Source organism: Salvelinus fontinalis, chromosome 17, assembly GCF_029448725.1.
Source record: "Salvelinus fontinalis isolate EN_2023a chromosome 17, ASM2944872v1, whole genome shotgun sequence".
NCBI classification, from domain to species: Eukaryota; Metazoa; Chordata; class Actinopteri; order Salmoniformes; family Salmonidae; genus Salvelinus; species Salvelinus fontinalis.
This window is the reverse complement of record NC_074681.1, coordinates 24,004,079-24,031,621: the sequence shown is the minus strand read 5'-3', so window position 1 is coordinate 24,031,621 and position 27,543 is coordinate 24,004,079. Positions and strand designations below refer to the sequence as shown.

Below are 27,543 nucleotides of genomic sequence, written 5' to 3'. Positions count from 1 at the left end.
CCCAGACCTCAGAAACCTTTGCGCACAGGAAGCAACCTTGAAGAGGAAATAAATAAAATGAGGACAGCAGGGAACAGATGACAGGACAACACAATACACAAAATAAACAGTGGCCGGTCACGTCAGCGACATGCATACGTCACAACACTCAGGAACAACATGAGAAAACGTGTCCACCAGTATCTGTATAAACCTCTTCGTCATCCAGATAAACAGCACATCCCGACCAGACCTGAGACAACCCTATTCATAAGGCACTGAAAAGTGTCAGGTGCTGTTAAGCCGGCTGAAACTCATAACTGGGTACAGAGTGGAGGGTGTAATAAAGGCAGAGATTTTGCATGCCCCACGCATCAGTGACACCTGCCAATGACACCTCCTCACAAACTTCACTGCTCCTACCTGATCAACACAGTCCTCCATCTGAGGAAGAGGAAATTAATCTGGCTTAGTGACACGGTTTACCTTACGGTAGTCCATACAAAATCTGTTTGTCCCATCCGGTTTACTGACCAAGATACAGGGAGAAGCCCAGCTGGAGAAAGAAGGCTCTGCAATATCACTCTCCAGCGTGTACCTGATCTCAGCATCCAGACAACTCAGTTTTTCTGAAGAAACTCTATAGAACAGCTGACTGATGGGGTCAGCTTCCCCTTCGTCAATATCGTGTTTTATTAAAAGGAGAACCAACAATTGGCAGCAGAGCAAGAACCTGGTCACCTGGACTAAAAAGGGACGAGGCTCAGCTCGCCGATAAAATATTTCTTTCATCCTCCCCTGTGAAGCTGACAGTTTTTCTTCAGCATCTCACCAGCGGCGTACAGGCGTAGCTGGAAATCACACACATAAGATAATAGGGACTGAGGTGGCTTGGGAGACTTCCAGTCATCCTGGAGCACTGCTAGAAACCCATGCACACTATGTCCGAACACTAGGCAATTTGGACTGAAACCTGTGCTCTCCTGTGAAACCTACCTGGTGGCTAACAGTAACCACGGCAACCCCTCCTCCCAATCCTTATCTCTGTACAATAAGCTCTCAACAACGACCTAAGTGATTGAAGGAAACGTTTCAGCGCTCCTTGACTCTGTGCACTATAAGTGCTAGCAAAATTGTGTTTAAAATGGAGTTGTTGGAGAACCAAAGAGATTAGAGGTGAAATTAGAACCTTGGACACTCTGAGTAATCTTAGGGATTCCAAACAGCGAGAAACTGAGTCAAAGCTTTTAGCACATACTTAGTGGTGATAGACCGGAGAGGACAGGCAGCAGAAAACCTAGTGGTCTGACACATCACAGTGAACAGGTAACTACCACCATTCTTAGAGTGATTCTTAGAGTGAGGCTGACTACGGGAATAGGAAACAGCGGTACCAGCTTAATAGCTTGATTAGGTTTACCCATTAATTGACAGGTGTGACAGGTTTTGATGAATGCAGAAACACCAGTGTCTCCTTGGGCGAGGCCCAAATCTCTTCAAACGCCCTCACTCAGTCTGAATACAGGGCTCTGCAAAGCCACTTTTGTGAGTCAAAACATACTTGTCTGTCAAAAACCACAGCTTCAGAGTCTTCAGTCTTCAATCGTTACTGTACGTGGCTATCCAATCAGGGATTGGGTCCTTAAATTGCGTTAGCATAATCAGATCACACAGCCCCTGGAAAGTGTGGTTATGAGAGGCAGAACACCAGCAATTAAACTGTGAAGATAACTCTCGCACAAACTCAACATGAGTCTGTTTATCAGCTGTTTTTAAAGTTTGAAATTGTTGGCGGTAAGCCTCAGGATCCAATTCGTAAATCTGAAACACAGCCATTAGCATTGCTGACACTGTTGGAGCTGAATATGCTTCCTGCGCTTTACCAGTCAACACACACTGCAACATTAAAGTGTGATCAGAATCAGGCCAACTCCTAGCGTCAGCAACGTGCTCAAACAATGAAAAGAACGTCTCAGGGTCTTTCTCATAAAATCTTGTCAACGGCCGTAAGTTTCCAACAATATCAAATGTGTCTGGGGCCCAACCGAGAGGGGAGCGACCCCTAGGTAAATCAGGGTCATCTTCCCTAAACAAACTCTCCCCCGAAAGCTTTCCATCCCTAACCAACGTCTAACCGCTCTTGTTGCAGCTTGATTTTAGCGTGCTTCAATTCCTGTTTAAATTCCAATTTATTTTCATGCTTAACACGATCATGCTTTAGCGTAAAACAATATGCAATCATGCTCTAACTAACAGAAGCAGTTCTTTCTGCTGTTCAAAAGAAAGACGACTAGGGCTAATAGACGGAGCGGCCATTGTCGTAAAACGGGGAGATAGCTGGGGAGGTGGCGAGTCCTCGGCAGAGGCTGCCCCAGTGGTAACTACGAGTATACCACTCTCCATCAGATTGGCCTTCAATTTTTTTTGGACATTTATCACCAATTTCAACCTGATAGTGTTCAGCGATCTTAAATAGCTGTTCTTTAGTACATCATTCTAATAGTTCCTTTGATGGAACGCAAATGAACTCATCTACATTAGATGCCATAGTCACAAGTAACTGCAAAATAAAATCTCGCTCTTCCCCACTGCTGAGCACACTAGACCGGACCACAACAAGAGAAGTGCCAATCACACTGGGCACCACAGGAGAGAGAGATGAGAGAAGGAGCTTCCCCGAATCCTACAATAACTCAACCCTAGTCTTTGTGTGGATTCGCAGTGGGTAATTACGCACTGTAGCCCGCTGGCACAGAACCCCCCCAGCACGCTGGCGGATGTGCCTCCCAAGACAACTGCTCCGTCCACGGACACCACACAAAAATAGCAAACAAAATAACCTTGCCCAACGTATTCCAAAGTGGAACACGTCGCTAAGCCTAAAAGGGGAAAAGAAAGGCTGTAGCGCCGAGTAGCAAATGGCACTACCCTACACAGCAGATTGCACTCACCTCCTCGCACCCAACTGCGAGCAGTTTCCAGCCTGGGCAGGGGCCTGGAAACTAACCAATGTTCCTCTCTCCAACGAAGCACACAACCACCTCACGGGTGATCAATGCTGCAGGAATTGTATATACTTTGCCCTGTTCCGGGATGGGGTCGAATGCCCTGACTTTCACTCCAACAATTGCCTGCTCACTGAGGGCTACAGAGAGGAAGTCGCTACTGATTTGCACAGGCTACTGAGAAAGCCAAGACTTGCAATTTTCTCTTTTTTCTCCACTCAGAGGGCCGTGCATCGCGCTGGGCTGATGGGAGTCTCGCCATCGGGCAGGTTTTCTTGGGTGGACTGGCCGCTGCTTGGAAGTGATCGCTCACCAACGGAGAATGGAGTCGGCGGGACCTTTGTTGCTGAATCGCGGGATGATCCTCTACTGAACCTGGGTGGCCAGACAGGGAGACACGTCGCCGCTCATAGTGGAAGTTGAGGTCGGCGTCCTCCACTTTGAGCCCTCTGCAGTGAAGGGATTCATGAATGAGCTGCCGACATTGAATAGCTTAGCTGCTCTGGAGCCTGATGTCTCAGCATCTTCTCATGGAGCATCGGAGGTTCCTTCGGTTCCTTCTGTATCGGACTACTGTCACGTTCCTGACCTGTCTTCCTTGTTTTTGTATTTGTTTAGTATGGTCAGGGCGTGAGTTGGGGTGGGCATTCTATGTTATGTGTTTCTATGTTTAGGTTCATTGTCTATTAGCCTGATATGGTTCTCAATCAGGGACAGGTGTTTTACGTTTCCTCTGATTAAGAACCATATTAAGGTAGGTTGTTCACACTGTTTGTTTGTGGGTGATTGTCTTCCGTGTTTGTGTCTGTGCACCACACGGGACTGTTTCGTTTGTTCGTTCGTTTGTTGTAGTCTGTACCTGTTTGTGCGTTCTTCGTGTTATGTAAGTTCTCATGTTTTAGGTCAGTCTACGTCGTTTATTTGTTTTGTAGTTTATTCAAGTGTTCTTCATGTTTCGTCTGTTTGTAAATAAATTCATTATGTATTCACCACCCGCTGCGCCTTGGTCCGCTCAATCACTACAAGAAAACCGTGACAAGTACATCGTGATGGCATCGCCGGGGACTAAGGTGGTTTCTGCTTCACAGGGGGTCTATGGTGGGCTCTGCTATTCCTATCATTTGTGTGGGGGGGAGGGGGGGGGGGCGAGTTGGGGCTAGGGTTGGGCTGAGGGTTACGGCTCTACATGGACAACTGCCATCAACCATTAGTATGGGAAGCTCCATGGTTAGATTGGTGGAAGTCCAAAAATACCTGTACAATTTGTTTTCCTGGAGCTAAGGGATTGGATTTATTAAATATCATGCCCACCATCAAGAAACAGATTCCTGCTCTGAAAACAGTTGTGTTGCATATTGAGTCTAATGATATTATGCTTTTGAAATCTGTAAAACTAAGAGACAATTTCTTACAACTCTTGGAGAATGCTCAGAAATTTGCAGGACATATAATTGTCTCGGGCTCAATTCCATCTCCTCGCCATTGTGGGACTGTTTTAGCCATCTTTGGTCTCTTCACCAGTGGTTAATGCATCTGACCAAAGACTCGGGCATGTCCTTCGACGACAATTTTTACTCCTTCTGGAATAGGTCTGGCTACTTTGTGGAAGACGGAATTCACCGCAGTGAAAATGGCTCTTGGCTGTAGTCATCAAATATTGGAAAGGTTATTGGTCAACTAAATTGAAGTCAGGACAATATCAGCATTACATGTACAGTTGAAGTCGGAAGTTTACATACACTTAGGTTGGAGTCATTAAAATACATTTTTCAACCACCCCACAAATCTATTGTTAAAAAACTATAGTTTTGGGGGCCTCCCGGGTGGCGCAGTGGTCTAGGGCACTGCATCGCAGTGCTAGCTGCGCCACCAGAGTCTCTGGGTTTGCGCCCAGGTTCTGTCGCAGCCGGCCGCGACCGGGAGGTCCGTGGGGCGACGCACAATTGGGCTAGCGTCGTCCAGGTTAGGGAGGGTTTGGCCGGTAGGGATATCCTTGTCTCATCGCGCTCCAGCAACTCCTGTGGCGGGTCGGGCGCAGTACGCGCTAACCAAGGGGGCCAGGTGCACGGTGTTTCCTCCGACACATTGGTGCGGCTGGCTTCCGGGTTGGAGGCGCGCTGTGTTAAGAAGCAGTGCGGCTTGGTTGGTTGTGCTTCGGAGGACAACCAACCAAGGCCCGAGCCCGTACGGGAGTTGTAGCGATGAGACAAGATAGTAACTACTAGCGATTGGATACCACGACAATTGGGGAGAAAAGGGGATAAAATCACAATTCCAGGGGGTCAGAAGTTTACATACACTAAGTTGACTGTGCCTTTAAACAGCTTGGAAAATTAGAGAAAATGATGTCATGGCTTCAGAAGCTTCTGATAGGCAAATTGATATCATTTGAGTCAATTGGAGGTGCACCTGTGGATGTATTTCAAGGCCTACCTTCAAATTCAGTGCCTCTTTGCTTGACATTATGGGAAAATCCAAAGAAATCAGCCAAGAACTCAGATTTGTTTTTTGTAGACCTCCACAAGTCTGGTTCATCCTTGGGAGCAATTTCCAAATGCCTGAATGTACTATGTTCATCTGTACAAACAATAGTAAGCAAGTATAAACACCATGGGATCATGCAGCCGTCATACCGCTCAGGAAGGAGACGCGTTCTGTCTCCTAGAGATGAACGTACTTTGGTGCGAAAAGTGCAAATCCATCCCAGAACAACAAAGATGCTGGAGGAAATGGGTACAAAAGTATCTATATCCACAGTAAAACGAGTCCTCTATTGACATAACCTGAAAGGTCGCTCAGCAAGGATGAAGCCACTGCTCCAAAACTGCCATAAAAAAGCCAGACTACGGTTTGCAACTGCACGTTGGGACAAAGATCGTACTTTTTGGAGAAATGTCCTCTGGTCTGATGAAACAAATATAGAACTTTTTGGCCATAATGACCATTGTTATGTTTGGAGGAAGAAAGGGGGGGCTTGCAAGCCGAAGAATACCATCCCAACCGTGAGGCATGGGGGTGGCAGCAACATGTTGAGGGGGTGCTTTGCTGCAGGAGGGACTGGTGCACTTCACAAAACAGATGGCATCATGAGGTTTGGAAAATGATATGGATATATTGAAGCAACATCTCATGACATCAGTCAGGAAGTTAAAGCTTGGTCGCAAATGGTTCTTCCAAATGGAAGAATTCTTCCAATGACCCCAAGCATTCTTCCAAAGTTGTGGCAAAATGGCTTTAGATGGCTTTAGAAGCTTCTGATTGACATCATTGGCTAATTGACATCATTTGAGTCAATTGGAGGTGGACCTGTGGATGTATTTCAAGGCCTACCTTCAAAGTCAGTGCCTCTTTGCAAAATGGCTGAAGGACAACAAAGTCAAGGTATTGGAGTGGCCATCACAAAGCCTTGCCCTCAATCCTATAGAAAATGTGTGGGCAGAACTGAAAAAGCGTGTGCGAGCAAGGAGGCCTACAAACCTGACTCAGTTACACCAGCTCTGTCAGGAGGAATGGGCCAAAATTCACCCAACTTAATGTGGGAAGCTTGTGGAAGGCTACCTGAAACATTTGACCCAAGTTAAACAATTTAAAGGCAATGCTACCAAATACTATTTGAGGGCTTGCAAACTATTACACACTACAAAGTGAAGCACAGCCGCAAGCTGCCAGTGACACGAGCCAACCAGACGAGCTAAATCACTTCTATGCTCGCTTCAAGGCAAGCAACACTGAGGCATGCATGAGAGCATCAGCTGTTCCGGGCGACTGTGTGATCACGCTCTGCGTAGCCGATGTGAGTAAGACCTTTAAACAGGTCAACATACACAAGGCTGCGGGGCCAGACGGATTACCAGGACATGTGTCCGGGCATGTGCTGACCAACTGGCAGGTGTCTTCACTGACATTTTCAACATGTCCCTGATTGAGTCTGTAAACATGTTTCAAGCAGACCACCACTGTGCCCAAGAACACAAAGGCAACCTTCCTAAATGACTACAGACCCGTAGCACTCACGTCCGTAGCCATGGAGTGCTTTGAAAGGTTGGTAATGGCTCATATCAACACCATTATCCCAGAAACCCTAGACCCACTCCAATTTGCATACCGCCCAAACAGATCCACAGATGATGCAATCTCTACTGCATTCCACACTGCCCTTTCCCACCTGGACAAAAGGGAAACTTATTTGAGAATGCTATTCATTGACTACAGCGCAGCATTCAACACCAGAGTACCCTCAAAGCTCATCACTAAGCAAAGGACCCTTGGAAGTAAACACCTCCCTCTGCAACTGGATCCTGGACTTCCTGACGGGCCGCCCCCAGGTAGTGAGGGTAGGTAGCAACACATCCACGCCACGCTGCCACGCTGATCCTCAACACTGGAGCTCCCCAGGGGTGTGTGCTCAGTCCCCTCCTGTACTCCCTGTTCACCCATGACTGCATGGCCAGGCACGACTCCAACACCATCATTAGTTTGCAGACGACAAAACAGTGGTAGGCCTGATCACAGACAACGACGAGACAGCCTATAGGGAGGAGGTCAGAGACCTGGCCGGGTGGTGCCAGAATAACAACCTATCCCTCAATGTAACCAAGACAAAGGAGATGATTGTGGACTACAGGAAAAGGAGGACCGAGCACGACCCCATTCTCATCGACAGGGCTGTAGTGGAGCAGGTTGAGAGCTTCAAGTTCCTTGGTGTCCACATCAACAACAAACTAGAATGGTCCAAACACACCAAGAAAGTCATGAAGAGGGCATGACAAAGCCTATTCCCCCTCAGGAAGCTAAAAAGATTTGGCATGGGTCCTGAGATCCTCAAAAGGTTCTACAGCTGCAACATCGAGAGCATCATGACCGGTTGCATCACTGCCTGGTGACATTCTTAAAATTAAGTGGTAATCCTAACTGACCTAAAACAGGGAATTTTTACTAGGATTAAATGTCAGGAATTGTGAAAAACTGAGTTTAAATGTATTTGGCTAAGGTGTATGTAAACTTCCGACTTCAACTGGAAGTCAGTTTTTACCATCCCCTCTTTGGTCTCTATGAGAGTTCAACGTGTTGTATCTGAAAATGGTGACATTCCAAATAGTGCTAACCGGAGAAATGTAATTTCTATTCCTAATTTGTTTAATTTTCCTAATAGGTATAATCCGATCTTTGAGTCTCCTGTTGTTATGAAATTTCAAAGTAATCCGACTTGTATTGAAACTCCGTATGATTTTAAATGCAGAAAAGGTTTGACATTTTTACATCTTAATATTCGTAGTTGATTTCCTAAAATGGATCATGCCAAGATCTGGGCCTCTCAGGCAGACCCTGATTATTTTATTGTATCTGAAACCTGATTGACTGATAAAACCCTGGACTCTGAGGTTTCTATGGATGGTTACAATGTGTTTAGGGCTGAAAGGAAAGGCAAAGGTGGTAGTGTTGCCATTTACACAAGGAATATTCTTTCCGTCTCCCTTAAAGGCTACCTCCAGTCCTTAACAAATTGAATTGTTAGCTTTAAGTCTTCAGTTGGGTTCAAACTCAAACAGTTATAGGAATGTATCGTCCACCCTCCGCCAAGAAGTGTTTACTAAACAAACTCACTGATTTATTTGCCATTTTTATTAACCCAGAGGTGTTGATCGCCGGAGATTTTAATCTTGCATGGGGAACGCAGGATGCTGACTGTTTAAATGATTTTTGTACTAATTTAAATTTGACCCTGCTGATTACAAAACCCACTCATCCAAACTTAAAGGACCCTACGAAATCGACTTTGATTGACCTCATATTTAAAAATACTCCAGAGAAATATGCTTTGAGTGGGCTATTTGCTTTAGATATTAGTGACCACTGTCCCATTGTATGTGTCAGGGATATACGGATGCCTCGATCCAAACCTTGTCTTATCAACAAGAGGCATTTAAAAAAAATCAATGAACAGGCCTTTTTTTGTGACCTTTATTTTGGTGACTTTGATTGTATTGCATCTAACCACTTCACAAATGTTTTTAATTGTAATGTAGATAAACATGCTCCCTTTAAAAAAGGCTTGAGCCCAGACTGGCAGTGTTTTAGGCAATTTGAGAATTCTGTGTGTAAAACTAGTTCAAAAAGCAACATCAAATTATGTTAATACATTATCTGAATGTACAGGGAACCCAGCGAAATTCTGGAAAGCTGTTAAATCACTGAAGGGTTGTGTCTCCTTTTCTCTCCCCTAATAAATGAATTTAGATTCTGGCCCTATCACTGAACAAATTGATATCATTAATGCATTTAAATCACCAGTTTTATCTCTGCAGGCTTTATATTTGAATGTATTTCAAAGCCAGCTCTTGAAAAGAGTAGTTTGGATGTAGATGGGGAAAATGCTGGTCAGGAGTTTTCTTTTCAGAAAATTCACTGATAAAGAAGTCCTGTATGCTTTGTTAACAGACAAAAAAAACATACAGGGGCTGATCATTTGGAGCCTGGTCTGCTTAAGTGTGCAGCACCCCTTATTGCTGGCTCGGTAGCCCACTTTTTTAATCAGGAAGTATTCCAACAGCATGGAAATCCACATATGTGCTGCCACTCCATAAGGGTGGGGATACAAATGATCTTGACAACTATCGCCCCATTTCAAGACTACAGTACCATGTTTAGCTAAGATTTGTGAATCCTTGTACAACTTTGTTCCTTTTTATCTGATAATTGTTTTCTTAATATAAACCAAATCAGGGTTTAGGCCTGGGCATAGTACTACCACACCAACGAACGCGAGTTGTTAATGATCTTGTCAATGCCTTGGATGCTAAAAAGAGCTGTGCTGCCTTGTTCATTGACCTGTCAAAGGCGTTCGACACGTGATCATTCTGTATTGCTGAAGAAATTATCAAGATTAGGCCTGAGATATACAGCCTGTTTATGGTTTCAGAATTATCTTAGCAACAGAACTCAGGCCATCTTAATAGATGGGGTTAAATCTGAAATTCTTGAGATTCAAAAAGGTGTTCCTCAGGGTTCGATTTTGGGTCCATTATTGTTTACTTCGTATATTAATGACATAGGAAACACTGTTAATACTTGTAACATTCATCTCTATGCAGTTTTGTATTCCTGTGCCACCCCAGTGCAGCAGGCCATTTGTGAACTTCAGCATGACTTTGATTCAATATAGAAATCACTTTCAGATCTTAAAAACTAGTGTTAAATACAAGGAAAACCAAGCTCATGCTGTTCTCTAAGTCACAAAATGTTGACCCTGAGGACCTGCATATTTGCTCTATAAATGGAGCCCAAATTGAGCTTCTTTCTCAGTATAAGTACCTGGGTGTCTGGATTGATGACAAGTTGTCCTTCGTAACGCATATAAAGAATCTGTCTAAGAAGCTAAGATTCAAGATTGTTTTTGTTATATCGAAATAAAATTCAGCCTTAGTATTAAAAATAGGAGAAAAATTGTTTGAACAAAGCTTCTCCCTGTATTGGAATTTGGTGATATTGTTTACAAGAATGCAGCAACCTGTTTTAAAACCCTTGCACGCAGTCTAGCATTCAGCAAAACGTTTTATCACCGGGGATAATTTTTGTACAAAAATGTGGGATGGACCTCTCTGTCTGTTAGAAGAAAGCTGCATTCTCTTATTTATTTATCAAGCAATCTTACAGAAACTCCCTCTATATGTAACGTCATTAATTAAGATAAAAATCACAAGTTACCAATCCCATTCACAGGAATGGATAACACTAGAGATCCCTCTAGTCTCCACAGATTTGGGAAAATCTGCGTTTAGTTTTTATGTCCCTAATTTGTGGAACAATCTGCAAAGTTCACTGCAGTTAAGATGTGCAGGTGTTTCTCAGGCAGTTTAAATTATTGATTTGGCACCTCTATGTAGTTGAATGTGATTGCTTTTATTAAATGTCTATTATTTTTAATTTTGTTGTATTGTTTTATACACGTGTATGTTGTTTTAATATTTTGTTTTTATTGTCATGTGTACAGGGCTCTGGTAAAAGAGATTTTAATCTCAATGGGACTCCCTGTTTAAATAAAAGTTAAATAAAAATAAGACTAGGCAGTGAATACCAACCAAAGCGCATCCCAATTAGCATTAACCCATCATAATGCAACAAAATACTATATGCCAAAATGTCTATGAACCAACCTTATATCACGGACGAGGCCTCACTTGTTACGAACAGGCTCTTAACCCGTAACAAAGAGGGTGACAACGCAGAGATAAAGAAATAACAATAATATATAAGTAACCAATATACAAGTAACAATAGTGTGCGTAGTCAGTAGTGTAAGTGAGTGGATGTGTGCAAAGATGCTGATAATGAGGGGTGTTGAGTGGTGCCAAAAACAAACAAACAAACAAACAAACAAAGAAGCCCTAAAATGCCACAACAAAAAAAACAACAGTGTGTCTGCGTGGAGAGTCTCCTTGATGTATGGGGGAATGGTGTGTTTATCCCCGGGACACACCCGATTGCTGATGACCCTAACAGCTCCGCCCACCGACGTCTTAAGGAAAACAAGAAAATAATTAGTCACAGGTATGACGCTACAAGCTTGGCACACCTGTATTTGGGGAGTTTCTCATTCTTCTCTGCAGATCCTCTCAAGCTCTGTCAGGTTGGATGGGGAGTGTTGCTGCACAGCTATTTTCAGGTCACTCCAGAGATGTTCGATCGGGTTCAAGTCTGTGCTCTGGCTGGGCCACTCAAGGACATACAGAAATTTGTCCCGAAGCCACTCCTGCGTTGTCTTGGCTGTGTGCTTAGGGTTGTTGTCCTGTTGGAAGGTGAACCTTGGCCCCAGTCTGAGAACCTGAGTGCTCTGGAGCAGGGTTTCATCAAGGATCTCTCTGTACTTTGCTTCGTTCATCTTTCCCTCAATCCAGACTAGTCTCCCAGTCGCTGCCGCTTAAAAACATCCCCACAGCATGATGGTGCCACCACCATGCTTCACCGTAGGCATGGTGCCAGGTTTCCTCCAGACGTGATGCTTGGTATTCAGACAAAAGAGTTCAATCTGCTTCTACACCTGCATTGCTTACTGTTTGGGGTTTTAGGCTGGGTTTCTGTACAGCACTTCGAGATATTAGCTGATGTACGAAGGGCTATATAAAATAAACTTGATTGAATCTTGGTTTCATCAGACCAGAGAATATTGTTTCTCATGGTCTGAGAGTCCTTTAGAGATGCCATTTTGCAAACTCCAAGCAGGCTGTGATGTCCATTTTACTGAGGAGTGCTGCTGTCTGGCCACTCTACCATAAAGGCCTGATCCCATCTCCACAGAGGAACTCTGGAGCTCTGTCAGCGTGACCAGTAGGTTCTTGGTCACCTACCTGACCAAGGCCCTTCTCCCCCGATTGCTCAGTTTGACTTGGCAACCAGCTCTAGGAAGAGCCTTGGTGGTTCCAAACTTCTTCCATTTAAGAATGATGGCACCTACTGTGTTCTTGGGTACCTTCAATGTTTCAGACATTTTTTGGTACATTCCCCCAGATCTGTGCCTCGACACAATCCTGTCTCGGAGCTCTATGGACAATTCATTCAACCTCATGGCTTGGTTTTTGCTCTGACATGCACTGTCAACTGTTGGATCTTATACAGACAGGTGTGTGCCTTTCCAAATCTAGTTGTAGAAACAACTCAAGGATGATCAAGAGAAACAGGATGCAATGGAGCTCAATTTCTAGTCTCAAGGCAAATGGTCTATATTCTTATGTAAATTTTGTATTTCTGTTTGTTTGTTTGCACACAAAAAAAAGTTTTCGCTTCGTCATTATGGGGTACATACCGAGGAATAAAAATATTTAAATACATTTTAGAATAAGGCTGCAACGTAACACAATGTGGAAAAAGGGGACGGGGTCTTAATACTTTCCGAATGCACTGTACACAGTGCTGGAGCTAGCCACTACAGAGTGCTATATCTAATTCAGTACTCAAGCATTGGTAGTTCACATAAAGGCCAAGCATAGAGTAATTACTGTAGATAACAATTCCATTTCCTCTGGTTATCAAAATCAAATCAAATGTATTTGACACATGCTTCGTTAACAACAGGTCTAGTCTAAAAGTGAAATGCTTACTTACGGACCCTTTCCAACAATGCAGAGAAAAAAAGGAGAAATAATAGAAAAATAACACAAGGAATAAATACACAATGAGTAACGATATATTGGCTTTATACACGGCCTACCAGTACCGAGTCGATTTGCAGGGGTACGAGGTAGATACAGTATGTACATATAGCTTATTATAAAGTGAATAGGCAACAGGATAGATAATAAACAGTAGCAGCAGCGTATGTGATGAATCAAACAGGTTAGTGCAAAAAGGGGTCAATGCAGATAGTTAATTAGTTAACCTACCCAGACTAACTATTTGGCAGTCTTATGGCTTAGGGGTAGAAGCTGTTCAGAGTCCTGTTGGTTCCAGACTTAGTGCATCGGTACCGATTGCCGTACGGTAGAGAACAGTCTATGACTTTGGTGGCTGGAGTATTTGACCATTTTTAGGGCCTTCCTCTGACACCGCCTGGTATATTGGTCCTGGATGGCAGGGAGCTCGGCCCCAGTGATGTACTGGGCCATATGCATTACCCTCTGTAGCGCCTTGCGGTCGGATGCCAAGCAGTTGACATACCAAGCAGTGATGCAGCCAGTCAAGATGCTCTCAATGGTGCAGCTGTAGAACTTTGAGAATCTGAGGGCCCATGCCAAATATTTTCAGCCTCCTGAAGTGGAAGAGGAGTTGTTGTGCCTTTGTCACAACTGTGTTGGTGTGTGTGGACCATGATAATTCCTTAGTGATGTGGACACTGAGGAAATTGAAGCTCCACTACAGCCCCGTCGATGTGGATGGGGGCATGCCCAGTAGTCCACGATCAGCTCCTTTGTCTTGCTGACATTGAGGGAGAGGTTGTTGTCCTGACATTGAGGGAAAGGTTGTTGTCCTGGAACCACACTGCCAGGCCACTGACCACCTCTCTATAGGCTGTCTCATCGTCGTCATGATCAGGCCAAACACTGTCGTCGTCAGCAAACTTGATGATGGTGTTGGAGTCGTGCGTGGCCACGCAGTTGTGGGTGAACAGGGAGTACATGAGATAAGTAAGCACGCAACCCTGAGGGGCCCCCGTGATGACGGTCAGTGTGGCGGATGTTGCTGCCTATCCTCACCACCTGGGGACGGCCTGTCAGGAAGTGCAGGATCCAGTTGCAGAGGGAGGTGTTCGGTCCCGAGCTTAGTAATGAGCTTGGAGGTCACTATGGTGTTGAACGTTAAGCTATAGTCAATGAACAACATTCTCACATAGGTGTTCCTCTTGTCCAGGTGGGAGAGGGCAGTGCGGAGTGTATTAGAGATTGCCTCATCTGTGGATCTGTTGGGGTGGTATTTGAATTGGAGTGGGCCCAGGGTATGTGGGATGATGGTGTTGATGTGAGACATGGCCAGCCTTTCAAAGCATTTAATGGCTACAGATGTGTGCTACGGGCGATAGTTATTTAGACACGTTACCTTGCTGGGCACTACTTGCTTCTTTCTTCAATAAGAAACATTGCATGCGTCAATGACATCAGACAGTGGTATGAAAGTGCTTTGAAATGTGCATGACACATGTATGTGAGACATTAGATGGCTTAAAGGTTCTGCACGGTCAATCCGACAACTGCAGTGGCCGTACACCATTTACAGTGATACGGCCTCTGCAGAACTCAGGGCATTCATAATTCTTGCGCTTCATGGAGCAGAGCTGTTGTGAAGTAAGTTGTCAAGGAAGTGAGTTTGTGTTTATACAGGACCTCCCGCCCCCACCTACTGTCAACCAATCGTGTCAATTCAGAGCTACAGTATATGGAGCCCTCAGCATTGTTAGAACACTTGGGAGGTGCATGGTGATGCGGTACGGAGCTCAATTTGACCTCCGCAACCCTCCGGAGGCTCCGCAATTGCGTCACACTTGGAGCGGAATCGCATTTTTGGAACAAGCATAAATTGGCTTTTAGCTTAAAATGTCACCTGCAACAGCTTGCTATTACTATGATCTAAGTTGCTAGAAATGTGTATGTCCCATGTATGAGAGACCTTAGAACGATTAGGTTACATGTCTCTTGTATGTTTTTTATATACAATACGTGCAACATTTCAGTTATGTCTAAATGTCATCCACCCATTTAAGTCATATTACAGGACTCTTCTATGAATCTTGTATGTGTATTTGTTGCCATATGTATTACTTACAAGTTCCAGGTAGAACATAAGAATCTTGTTAAATTCTTACATATCTTTTCAATAAGGGATAATATTTCAGCCTTAAGAAGAAGCAACAGCTAGCTGACTCAGCCTTGGGATTCATTAGCAGAGGCCATTTTGAGGTTGTTACTTCTCTGTGACACTAGTTCTAAGGGCAATTATTTGAGCCCAACATGGAGACAATTAGCCAGTGTAGCAGGTTGGGTAACCAGCCGTGCAATGCATCACTGGGATTGGTCATTAGACAGGAAGATGTGGAGGGAGGCTGGGGTGGCTGAGGTGCCCTGTGGACCTTCTGGGGCAATGGACCATGCTGTGGGCGCTTTAGCATGTGTGGTGAATTATGTTCCGAGACACATACTCTAAAGTTGCTCTTAACTTCAACTTGCTCTTTGTGTGATGTTCTCATCTGATAGAGCTCCCTATAGTCATGAGCTATCCATATACAATTGAGGTTTTATGATATTGCACAATCAAAGATGGTGAAAATGTGTGTTTACGAGGACCATCTGAAGGATAGGCTACCCATTGCTATGACAGTCAGCAGAAAATCATACAACACAATAATTAACTCTTTGCCAAAGAATACTGCCAACCAGTTACAGTATAAAGGACAAAACAAAGAGTAAAATCTTCCTCAGCCCCAGAGCCTACTGTCTGCTGGAGAAATGTGTGTTGCTGGAGCCTAAAGGTGTCTGTGCTGCTGATAAAAATAAACAATGCGTTTATATAGGATCCAGCCTATTCTTCAACACAGGAACAACTCCACAGGGGAAGTTGTTTTCACTTCTGACAAGTGGGGACGAGCTATGGTTAGGGAGCCAGGTAGTTTCAATGAACAATTCAGACAGAAGGACTCAACTCAGCTTTATAGTTAATTGCTGCAGAGCCACGATAGTCAGCCCATTATTTATTCAAACCCACTCACGCTGCTGCTATATTGATTAATATTACCATTAATATGTATCCATTTTACCTGTATACATATACAGTACCCCCTGCACATTGTAATTATGGTACTGGCACTTATTTACTTTTTCTTTTCGTACTTCGTGTGTTTTCTTACTTTATATTAGTACTTTATATTATTTCCTCTCACCTTGATACTGAATATTGAGAACTGCATTGTTGGGAAAGAGCTTGTAAATAAGCATTTCACTGTACTGTTTTACACCTGCTGTATCCTGCGCAAAGAAACGTTGAAACTATAAACTGGCTGTGTACTCCAGAAGCGTTAATAGATCGTTTTGTATAGAGGTCTTTCAGAAATGATCCGAGTCAACAACAGTTAGAGGTCAAAGAAAAACAGAATAGCCTGCAATTAAAAATCTGAATACTCTGAATGAAAATATCAGATGTTGGAGAACTTATACTGCCCCTATTCCCTATATAGTGTACTTCTAGTGCTCTACCCATTAGGCTTTGGTCAAAAGTAGCGCACTATATAGGGAATAGGAGGCCGTTTGGGATGCATCCCAAGTGTTTAATGAAGACCAGTTGGATTTGACTGACCTGACAGGGCATCATAGAAGTCATCCTCTGTGAGTGTGTATAGTGTGGCTTTACATAGGGACTGCTGGTCTACTTCCTGGTGCTCTGTAGCTAATGTCTGGAGAGCCTCTGACAGTAGCTTGTTCTTCTCTACTTCCTGTTCCAACTTCACACACACATTGGCACTTTAGACGAGACATGGCACAGCATGCCATTACAAACACTATCCCACACAACATTAATTTGACATTTGTTTTAATCGATCTGATAAACAGTGAAAGATGTGTTTGTGTGTTATTGATCACTCCCTCTGTAGAGTTTGTAGTTGAAGCTGCTCCTGACGGGTAGGCAGGTCATTGTTCTAAACCCCGTCCTACAGATCCAGTTTCCTCCACTCGGAACCAAACACCCCCATCTCAGAGAGCAATGTGGGCCAGGATCAAGTGTCTTTCCTGGGCAACCTGAGCTCGGTTGCTGGCCATTCCCCCCTGTCTGATGCTGCTGTTATGGATCCTCCACTAACAGGAGGACAGTAGTAAAAGGCACTATGACAAAACAACACTTACCAAGCAACAGCATAAGTCAGAACCCGGGCTTTGACCACTCAAGAGACCGCTGGAAAGAAAGTCAACCTACTTCGAGTTACATTAATACAGTTTCTCCTTTGATGCGTTTCCAGAGAAAATAACTACTATGGTAAATAAATAAATACTTTGTCTAAAATACTTTCCCTACTGAGGGGAGAAGTTGATTGAATTCCATGAGTAAAGAAAGCACAGTAACTGAAGACGAAAACAAAGTGAGCCAAGTCTCCACAGAGTGAAAAGATGCCAAAGTCACCATGGGAAAGGATGACAGGCAAACAGCCTCAGCTGATAAGTCTCCATCAGAAACTGGAGCCCGTAAATCAGGCTGTAAATCTTAGATAGCGAGAGCGGCCACCATCTTCAATTAAAGTTATGAGAAAAAGAAGAAAAAAAAAACTTAAATTATCCTGCCTGAAGGACTGTTTCACATTACACTGCGCACGTAGCCTACACACAATCATGTACACACACACACACATACTCCCTCCCCGAGGGGCAGATTCTAATAATAGGTGATGTTTCCTTTATTACAACCTATTGTGGCTGTCTGACATTCACCTTGGTGTGTTACTGTATGACTTATTGTGGTACAATGCACACATTGTTGAGCTTGTTGTCGTCACAGTCAAAAGGGCATGTGGACAAGCAATACCACAACCTCAGCAAAACACTAATGTACAACTCATCCTGTAATCAGTGGTGTTTAATAACCACTAGGTCATAGCTACCTGAGAGGTAGGGGGACAGAGTGAGAGGATACTTGTTATCTATTCTATATGATGACGTAAAGGATTAGTGAATATTATATATCATGGCTCTTGAACATAACAAGGAGGAAAAATAACCACTTTAAACCCAGAGGCCAGATAGCAATTCCAAGACAGAATACTTCAATACAGAGGATGATAAACAAAACCCCTTCAATACCAGAAGAGTCACTGGAGGGTGCAGTGACTCTGATAGAATGTTGAAGTCCTCAGATTGTTTCTTAAAATGTCAGGACACTTACATAGGTAGATGGTAAACTGACAACTCAAAGTAATTGCCTTGTAAGTTCACAAGAGTAGGTGCTGATTCATACAAAAACATTCTCCATCCCTTCTAACCCAGACGATAGATCAGACAATTATCATAATATACACTCCATCTGTTCTCTATGGCTCTAATTGGAGTCTAGCCCAATGTTAATTACCCCAGCCGGCTCCAGTGCTGCGGCTGAGGTCAGAGAGATGAGGAAGACTCCTGTGAATCAATATGCTAACACAGGTTGTGCTGAGCTGCTTCAAAAAGAGCTCTATTTGTGATCAATACATGATCAGATTGGCAGGTGGGATGCTAAAAAAACAGATAGGATCCTTACTTTCCATCCATCCTTTGATGGAACAACACATCAAACAAGGTAAAAGGCCAGGTAAACACATTTTATATACAATACCTGAAACCACATCAGAATTGAATCCTGAACTCAATACAACAGGATTCATTTTTGTCAAACCCATTCCTTGTGTCAGACTTACAAAAAGTCTAGTTTGAATGTAGAATGGCTGTGTCCTCCCAAATGGGAGTGGGCAAGTTCACACGTTGGGGGTGGAGAATTGGGACTCACTTTCTGAAGGGTGGAACATCAATTTCTTTTAAGAAATGCGGGTGAATTATATCCATACTATAAATAGATGCCTTTGACATTCTGCTGAATAGATGCCTTTGATTCTGCTGTCTGGCACCATAGTGTCAGAAACAGTCCATTTAGTCTCCCCCCCCCCCCCCCTCCCCATACAAGTTACAGTGCAGTAGGCCTGTCAACACATTCACATCAGCTAAAAAGACATCCTCTAGAGATCTCAATGGAGGTTAAGGAGAGTTGGTACTGTAGCGAGAAGGAGGGTTAGTTCCAGTCCGTATGCTCTGGAAGGGGATTTGCTTAGATGTAGCATAAATAATGGAAAATATCAGATATTTCAATTAGAAATGAGCCTCTCTATTGACCAAGGCCAGTTGTTTAATGCTGAAAGATGCTTTTCCCCCCACATCTACCCCTCTCCATTTTCAACTTAGATCAAGGAATATCAACAGTAGAACATTCTAGATTTAATTCTATGACATAAATGATGAGAAACTGCCATTTTGATTAGCATAACATATGCTGCCTTTTATATCCACCAGATGGAACATCCTTACAAATAGTATATTCATTCTCACTCTGCCTGTGAAATAAAACAAGCACTTGTAAACACTAAACTCACTCTACTCAGAAGAAAGTAGTCTTGCTCATCTATGTAGCTACAGAAACTAATTGAGCTCACGTTGCAGCAGGAGCCCGAGCCAAGGCTCACAAGACCATCTGAAGCGGTAGCTTGGCTCTGGAGAACCATCCGGGAATACTTTGTTGTGTAACGTGCCCCAGTGCTTTCTTTCTCTCTTACCCTCCTCTCCTCTCCTCCCCCTATCCCATCCCTCCAGCCTCTCGCCTCAGCACACACAGCGCTATTTTAAGCTCCGCTGAGGCTCTGTGGTTGTTTCGAAAGCCTCGGAGAATCACAGCTCCCAGTCTCGCTGCCCGGGACCCTGAAGCTGCAAGGTTTAACTTTGTTTTCACGCTAGAGAGGAAAGAGATTCTGATTCAAACGGTTCCTATTGAATACTAGATACACTACTGTACAGTGTTGACATCCATGATACATCTAAATGGGGTTATTTTGCACTAAGCGGTTTCGTCTCTTCACTACCCTCCCAATTGTGCATTTAACTAAACATATTTACATAATGGAGTAGAATTAACTAAACATGGAAACAACAACAAAAGGTCCTGGGGCCTGTTTAGTAGAGTGCAATGTTACTGAACATTCTAATCAAGTCATCTCTATTTATTATACAGTTGAAGTCGGAGGTTTACTGAGCCCATGTGGCTCAGTTGGTAGAGCATGGCGCTTGCAACGCCAGGGTTGTGGGTTCAATTCCCACAGGGGGACCAGGGTTCAATTCCCACGGGGGGACCAGGATGAATATGTATGAACTTTCCAATTTGTAAGTCGCTCTGGATAAGAGCGTCTGCTAAATGACTTAAATGTAAATGTTTACATACACCTTAGCCAAATACATTTAAACTCAGTTTCACAATTCCTGACATTTAATCCTAGTAAAAAATCCCTGTTTTAAGTCAGTTAGGATCACCACTTTATTTTAAGAATGTGAAATGTCAGAATAATAGTAGAGAGAATGATTTATTTCAGCTTTTATTTCTTTCATCACATTCCCAGTGGGTCAGAAGTTTACATGCACTCAATTAGTATTTGGTAGCATTGCCTTCAAAATTGTTTAACGTGGGTCAAACGTTTCAGGTAGCCTTCCACAAGCTTCCCACAATAAGTTGGGTGAATTTTGGCCCATTCCTCCTGACAGAGCTGGTGACTGAGTCAGGTTTGTAGGCCTCCTTGCTCGCACACACGTTTTCAGTTCTGCCCACAAATGTTCTATGGGATTGAGGTCAGGGCTTTGTGATGGCCACTCCAATACCTTGACTTTGTTGTCCTTAAGCCATTTTGCCACAACTTTGGAAGAATGCTTGGGTCATTGTCCATTTGGAAGAACCATTTGCGACCATGCTTTAACTTCCTGACTGATGTCTTGAGATGTTGCTTCAATATATCCACATAATTTTCCTGCCTCATAATGCCATCTATTTTGTGAAGTGCACCTATCCATCCTGCAGCAAAGCAACCCCCACAACATGATGCTGCCACCCCCGTGCTTCATGGTTGGGATGGTGCTGTTCGACTTGCAACCATCCCCCTTTTGCCTCCAAACATAACGATGGTCATTATGGCCAAACAGTTCAATTGTTGTTTCATCAGACCAGAGGACATTTCTCCAAAAAATACAATCTTTGTCCCCACGTGCAGTTGCAAACCGTAGTCTGGCTTTTCTATGGCGTTTTTGGAGCAGTGGCTTCTTCCTTGCTGAGCGGCCTATCAGGTTATGTCGATATAGGACTTGTTTAACTGTGGATAAAGATATTTTTGTACCCGTTTCCTCCAGCATCTTCAAAGGTCCTTTGCTGTTGTTCTGGGATTGATTTGCACTTTTCGCACCAAAGTACATTCATCTCTAGGTGACAGAACACATCTCCTTCCTGAGCGGTATGACCGCTGCGTGGTCCCACGGTGTTTAAACTTGCGTACTATTGTTTGTACAGATTAACGCGGCACCTTAAGACATTTGGAAATTGCTCTCAAGATGAACCAGAATTGTGGAGGTTTAAAAAAACTAAAAAAAACTGAGGTCTTGGCTGATTTCTTTTGATTTTCCCATAATGTCAAGCAAAGAGGCACTCAATTTGAAGGTAGGCCTTGAAATACATCCATAGGTACACCTCCAATTGACTCAAATTATGTCAATTAGCCTATCAGAAGCTTCTAAAGCCATGACATAATTTTCTGGAATTTTCCAAGCTGTTTAAAGGCACAGTCAACCTAGTGTATTTAAACTTCTGACCCACTGGAATTGTGATAGAGTGAATTAAGTGAAATAATCTTTCTGTAAACAATTGTTGGAAAAATTACTTGTCATGCACAAAGTAGATGTCCTAACCGACTTGCCAAAACTATAGTTTGTTAACAAGACATTTGTATAGTGGTTAAAAAACATATTTAATGACTCCAACCTAAGTGTATGTAAACTTCTGACTTCAACTGTATTTTTAACATATCTGAACATTTGACCTCCGAATACAGCCTGGTTCTACATGCTGTGATCCCAGCGACAAAATTCAGACTGTAAAAGAGACAGGAAGTGTTTAGGTTCATCTTCAGGTCCCGTGCAGTGAGCTGGCCCGCTGAGAGAGGTCAGTGCGGAGAGCAGGGCACAGACCTGGGCTCAGGTCACCATCTCCCCTGGTGAGAGATGAAAGACAGGGTAGGGTGACTCATTGAGGAGACGAGGGGTTATGGCTGCCTGGCATCTGTCTGTGATGCTGTTCCCTGAGGGGTTGGAGGCGGCTGTCATCCTGTTTTGTGGACATACTGTACGTGAATGACTTTAGAAGTCTCAAACAAAACCACTGATACTGGTGACAAAAACCAAGTGACAGCAGTTGTTTTTGTTTCTACAGATGTAAAAAAAAAACATAACATGGAGCCAGTGTTTTTGTTGTGACTTAGGTGTGGGTAAGTGTCAAAGATGTTGCTGAGACAGTTGCACAGAAGTTTGTGTATGTGGGCATCAGACTCCACTTTAAGGAGTTTCTGCACCGCCTACATAGGAAAACAAAGCAGGAAAAACAAAGACAAATGAGACATCCACAATTCAAAGGCCAATCACACGCTCTCTCCCCCTGCCTGAGAGAAATCATTTTGACTTCTTTGCTAATAGTCCAAATCTGGATATAATGAATGATCTGGGTCAGGGAATATTCACCCACTGGGGGGACGACTGTAACTGCAGCTAAACCCCCAAATGACTCACATCATCTTCATATCACACATCTGTGAGAACTAAAAGCTGCCCATAACGCAACAACAAATCACAACAAACCCAACAACATGAGCTCAATGTTACTTTGGATGTTGATCATAATGTTTCCTTTGTCAGGAAAATCTTCTGGCCATACCAGTTCAACATGACATGGGGTCAGGAGTTTTTCCTGATCAGTTAAGCAGTCCGGAAAAACTACCGGCTCCACCAGTATTACATGACTGTGGCCCTGAGTTTTCCTTGGTCAGATACAGTCAGGAAACACTTAGGGCACTTTGGGATATGCAAAAAACACATTTCCAATTCACACGTGTATATAATACACACTTGTAGAAATATGACAAATATAAGCACCAATCAAATTATTATCATCATCAACAGGCCAAGAATGGCTATTTAGGCAGAAGCTGCAGCAGTAGAAACAGTATGAGAGCTGTGCCGTGATAGGAACAGAGGGATGGAGATGGATTAGTGTTAATACTGTCCATCTCTCCCTCCTGGACACTCTGCTAGGTGTCTTAATCCCATTAGTCTGATCTCACACATCCAACTCAGATGGAGCCGACACACATCGTTGTGCTTGTTCAGACATCTCGGTGATCCGTTGTCCAAGCAACCAATCCTGTTGACTGTCTGGCCAGTGAGCCTTGTTTATGACACTCACTTTGCATTGCTTACTATGGATAGAATCTTCTAGAATGCTGCTAGATATTCTGAGCGCTATCAGACAGCACTAGCCCAGGACCAGCAAGCAGAAGGCAATGTATCCAACCACTGTGGAGTCATTTGAATGCCAGCTCAAAACTGTCTTTTTTAAATCCGAAAAGGTGAGAAGGAAATACAAACTTTTCCAAGCATACACTACATGGCCAAATGCTTGTCGAACAGCTCATTCCAAAATCATGGGTATTAATATGGATTTGGTCGCCCCTTTGCTACTATACCACCGCCTCCACTCTTCTGGAAAGGCTTTCCACTAGATGTTGGAACATTGCTGCGGGTACTTGCTTCCATTCAGCCACAAGAGCATTAGTGAGGTCGGGGACTGATGTTGGCCAATTAGACCTGTACGCAGCCAGATTTCCAATTCATCCCAAAGGTGTTTGAGGGGGTTGAGGTCAGGGCTCTGTGCAGGCCAGTCAAAGTCTTCCACACCGATCTTGACAAACCATTTCTGTATGGACCTCGCTTTGTGCATGGGGGCATTGACATGCTGAAACCGGAAAGGGCCTTCGGCAAACTTGGAAGCACAGAATCATCTAGAATGTTATTGTATGCTGCAGTGCTAAGATTTCCCTTCACTGGAACCAAGAGACTTAGCCCGAACCATAAAAAAAACAGCCCGAGACATTATTCCTCCTCCACCAAACTTTACAGTTGGCAATATGCATTGGGGCAGGTAGCGTTCTCATGGCATCCGCCAAACCTAGATTCGTCCGTCGGACTGCCAGATGCTGACGCGTGATTCATCACACTAGAGAGCACGTTTCCACTGCTCCAGAGTCCAATGGCTGCGAGCTTTACACCACTCCAGCCGACAATTGGCATTGCGCATGGTGATCTTAGGCGTGTGTGTGGCTGCTCTGCTATGGAAACCCATTTCATGAAGCTCTCGACGAATAGGTATTGTGCTGACGTTGCTTCCAGAGGCAGTTTGGAACTCAGTAGTGAGTGTTGCAACCGAGGACAGACGCACTATGCGCTTCAGCACTTGGCGGTCCAATTCTGTGAGCTTGTATGGCCTACCAGTTCGCGGTTGAGCCATATTTGCTCCTAGACGTTTCCACTTAACAATAACAGTACTTACAGTTGACCGGGGATGCTCTAGCAGGGCACAAATGGGAAAAATTGACTTGTTGGAAAGGTGGCAAGTAGTGTAGGTTTCTTACCATGAAGTTGCTGAAATACTGGCTGATTATTGCAGCCATATCATCAGTGACTTACTACATTCAAACCAGGACTTCAGCCTTGCTCTTTCTGTATTGCAGAGGGACTCTATTGTCATACAACCTTCCCTCCGGAAATGTCATAGCACCAGATGTTGAAGTCCAAGTTCACTAAATACAGCAGCACTGTGAGCACAGCTTGTCCTTACTGTATGTAAAATGTATTGCTAAATCCTCTACTAATTCTCTACTCTTTCAATTTTTCCCCAAAACAAACAGTTTCAGCTCTTCGTCAGGTACCTCTTATAATGCTCTAACAACATGACAGAGTACACTGCAATAAAACCCAATGTCATAAAATGCATATTACCAGATAAAAGTTGTAAATTCACTGAACACTATGCAAAACCCGCTTCATGCACACTCAATGGCACACTTCACCATCAGAGCAGTTAAGATGACTTGTTCTGAATGTAAAATGCCTGTTTTTAATTATCTATGTACATTGCAAAAGAGACCCTACCCTGGTCTCAATGGTGACTCCCTGTTTAAATAAAAGGTAAAGTAAATACATTTAAGAAACACTCACCTGAACAACCTTCAAGTACTTAGCCTCAGAATGAAACAAGCACAGATTATAAAGAGCAGCCTAATGCAAATAGACCCATAGTAGTTCAGAAGACAATGAAAAACAAAGGGAGGATGTTTGTCTGTACCTGAGTGGATAGAGGGTGCTGCTGTCACTTTTCCTTCTCCTGTCCTCGGGATGCTCTGCTGGGTGGTAGAAGTGTCCCTGCCTCTGTGAACGCACGCATGTGTGTGTTTGTGTGTGTGTGTGAAAGCATGTGTCTCTACCTGAGTGTTAATAAGCACGTGCAACAGTTCCGACTCCAAATGCCTAGCGTTTCCCTTAAGCAAGAGCGTGTGTGTGTGCCTGCACTGATCTGCAAGCAGAGTGCAGAGCTCAGCATAAAAGCGGATCTTGCTCGGCTGTGTCCTTGCTACAGGCTCGCTAGTGATTACCACTCTGTTCTACTGATGTCCCAAGGGCACGGCCGCTAGGACAGGTGCACACACACACACACACAAACCCTCCCTTCTATACATACACAGCCATCAGCCCCTGCCAATTCACTACCCCTCCCTTGTCACACACAGCTACTGGCCAGTCACAGCAGGGGGAGGGGCTTGAGGCTTCTATAACACATTCACCATGAATGCATGAGCCAATAAGAACACAGCCCACTTGTAAACAATTGTGTAAGCATCAATACAACTGAATGGGCCTGGGCTAGCTTAGCTTGTGTTCACACAAGCAAGGCTAACTGAAACCAACTGTCACTTTTCTGGAGTAGAATATTAAAAATAAGGTAACAATGGAACTCTGTGATTGGCTAGCCCTGAAAAAGTCGGAATCTGTGTTGGTTTGAGTTCCGGTCTGGGTTTGTGCGTGTAGACTAGTGGTTTCAAACTGTGGTCCGCAGTACAGGTGGTCTGCAAAATGTTTTAGTGTTTATTTTAGATCAAGAGCTTTTGATAGTGATTTGGTGGGCTCCGGAGCGGAAATATTTGGGAACCGCTGGTGTTGACTTCATCTGACCTGGAGGGAGTCTGTGAGGTGTCGTAGCTGAATCAGAATTAGTTAGGTAACATAGATAAATAAGATGTTTTATTTACTTTATACTTGTCATTAGAATGTCTTCTTTTGGACTATACTGTTGGCAGTTGCATTTTCCTTTCTCTCTCTAGGGAAAAGTCACTTGGGGCCCAGAGAGGGGAGAGGTCAGGCTTGTCTTTTACATGTCTGGTAATAGGCAGAATATCAGAAAGGGAGAAGTCAGGTTTGAACATTGTCTTTCATAGGTGAATATATCTGTGAAACCATGTGAAGGGCTCCACTATGTCTGTACTCCAGTCATACCCTCATTTTCCCATTGGGGGGAGGAGTATGGCAGTGTCTGGAACCATTATACCACCCCTCTGATGTTGAACTTATCTCTCATAGTATATGACCTAGAGGTTCACTCCCCTTAGTGAGCTTCTCCAGGAGTGGGGAGAAGAGGGGTTGTATTTGAGATGAGGGTATCTAGAATTGACAATTGATATATGCCATTGGATGAGGTAATGTTTTGGTACTATGAAGTACCAAGAACGAGAAGTAGAACCTCGTCTAAGAGACCAAACTGAACGATAATGTACAGCTAATGCTATCTGGCTATGGGATACTCTTCTTTCAAGTAAAAGGCCCTTTGTGAAGTTCCTAAGATCTGTGGTTCGTCATGTGAGTTGAGAGGGGTGTATCTTGGCTATAAAAGATACTAAGAATTGTTTTGTAAGCACTCTCAGAGAATTCATTTATAGACACTGAATTGATCTGAGAGTCAAAAGAGCTATGGTGAAGCTCATATAATTAAAGATGGAATTTAAAATATAACTCTGACTTGTGTGTGGTTTGTAAACTCTCATCATTTAGTAATACAGGAAATTACCACGACAGAGGTCGCCAATATCCATCTTCATCCCCCTCATCTGTCTGCTCCTGGGTAGAGTGACAGCTGCTGTTGGCCACATGCTCCTCCAGGGCATCCAACCATCTCTGTACACATGTACATACAAGCACAAATAAAAACACTTCACAGAACTAGGCCTATGTGTTGTAAACTATGAAGTAATCTATACTAGGAGAACTAGTCCCCTTTTCTTATAGCCTCTGGATCCATCTTGGATGACACCTTAAAGTGATGGAGACCAAAGATCAAAGCACTGGAGGCTGAAGAAGCACTAGTCCCATGCTTTAACCTGGAGAGGAACATGAATGACATAAAACCTAAGAGTGACGGACATAAAAACAATAGACATTAAAGA

The 27,543-nt window shown here is 43.7% G+C and overlaps 1 protein-coding gene across 2 annotated transcripts in view; it reads right to left on the bottom strand.

Moving 5' to 3' along the window:
• Nucleotides 1–25,702, bottom strand: part of LOC129814007 (oxysterol-binding protein-related protein 1) — a 45,678-nt gene extending 19,976 nt beyond the window's left edge. For both annotated transcript variants that reach the window (XM_055866735.1, XM_055866736.1), the window contains exon 1: nucleotides 25,395–25,702. The gene's annotated coding sequence lies outside the window, so the exon portion shown is untranslated. The remainder of the gene's footprint in view (nucleotides 1–25,394) is intronic.
• Between the last annotated feature and the right edge of the window lie 1,841 nt (nucleotides 25,703–27,543).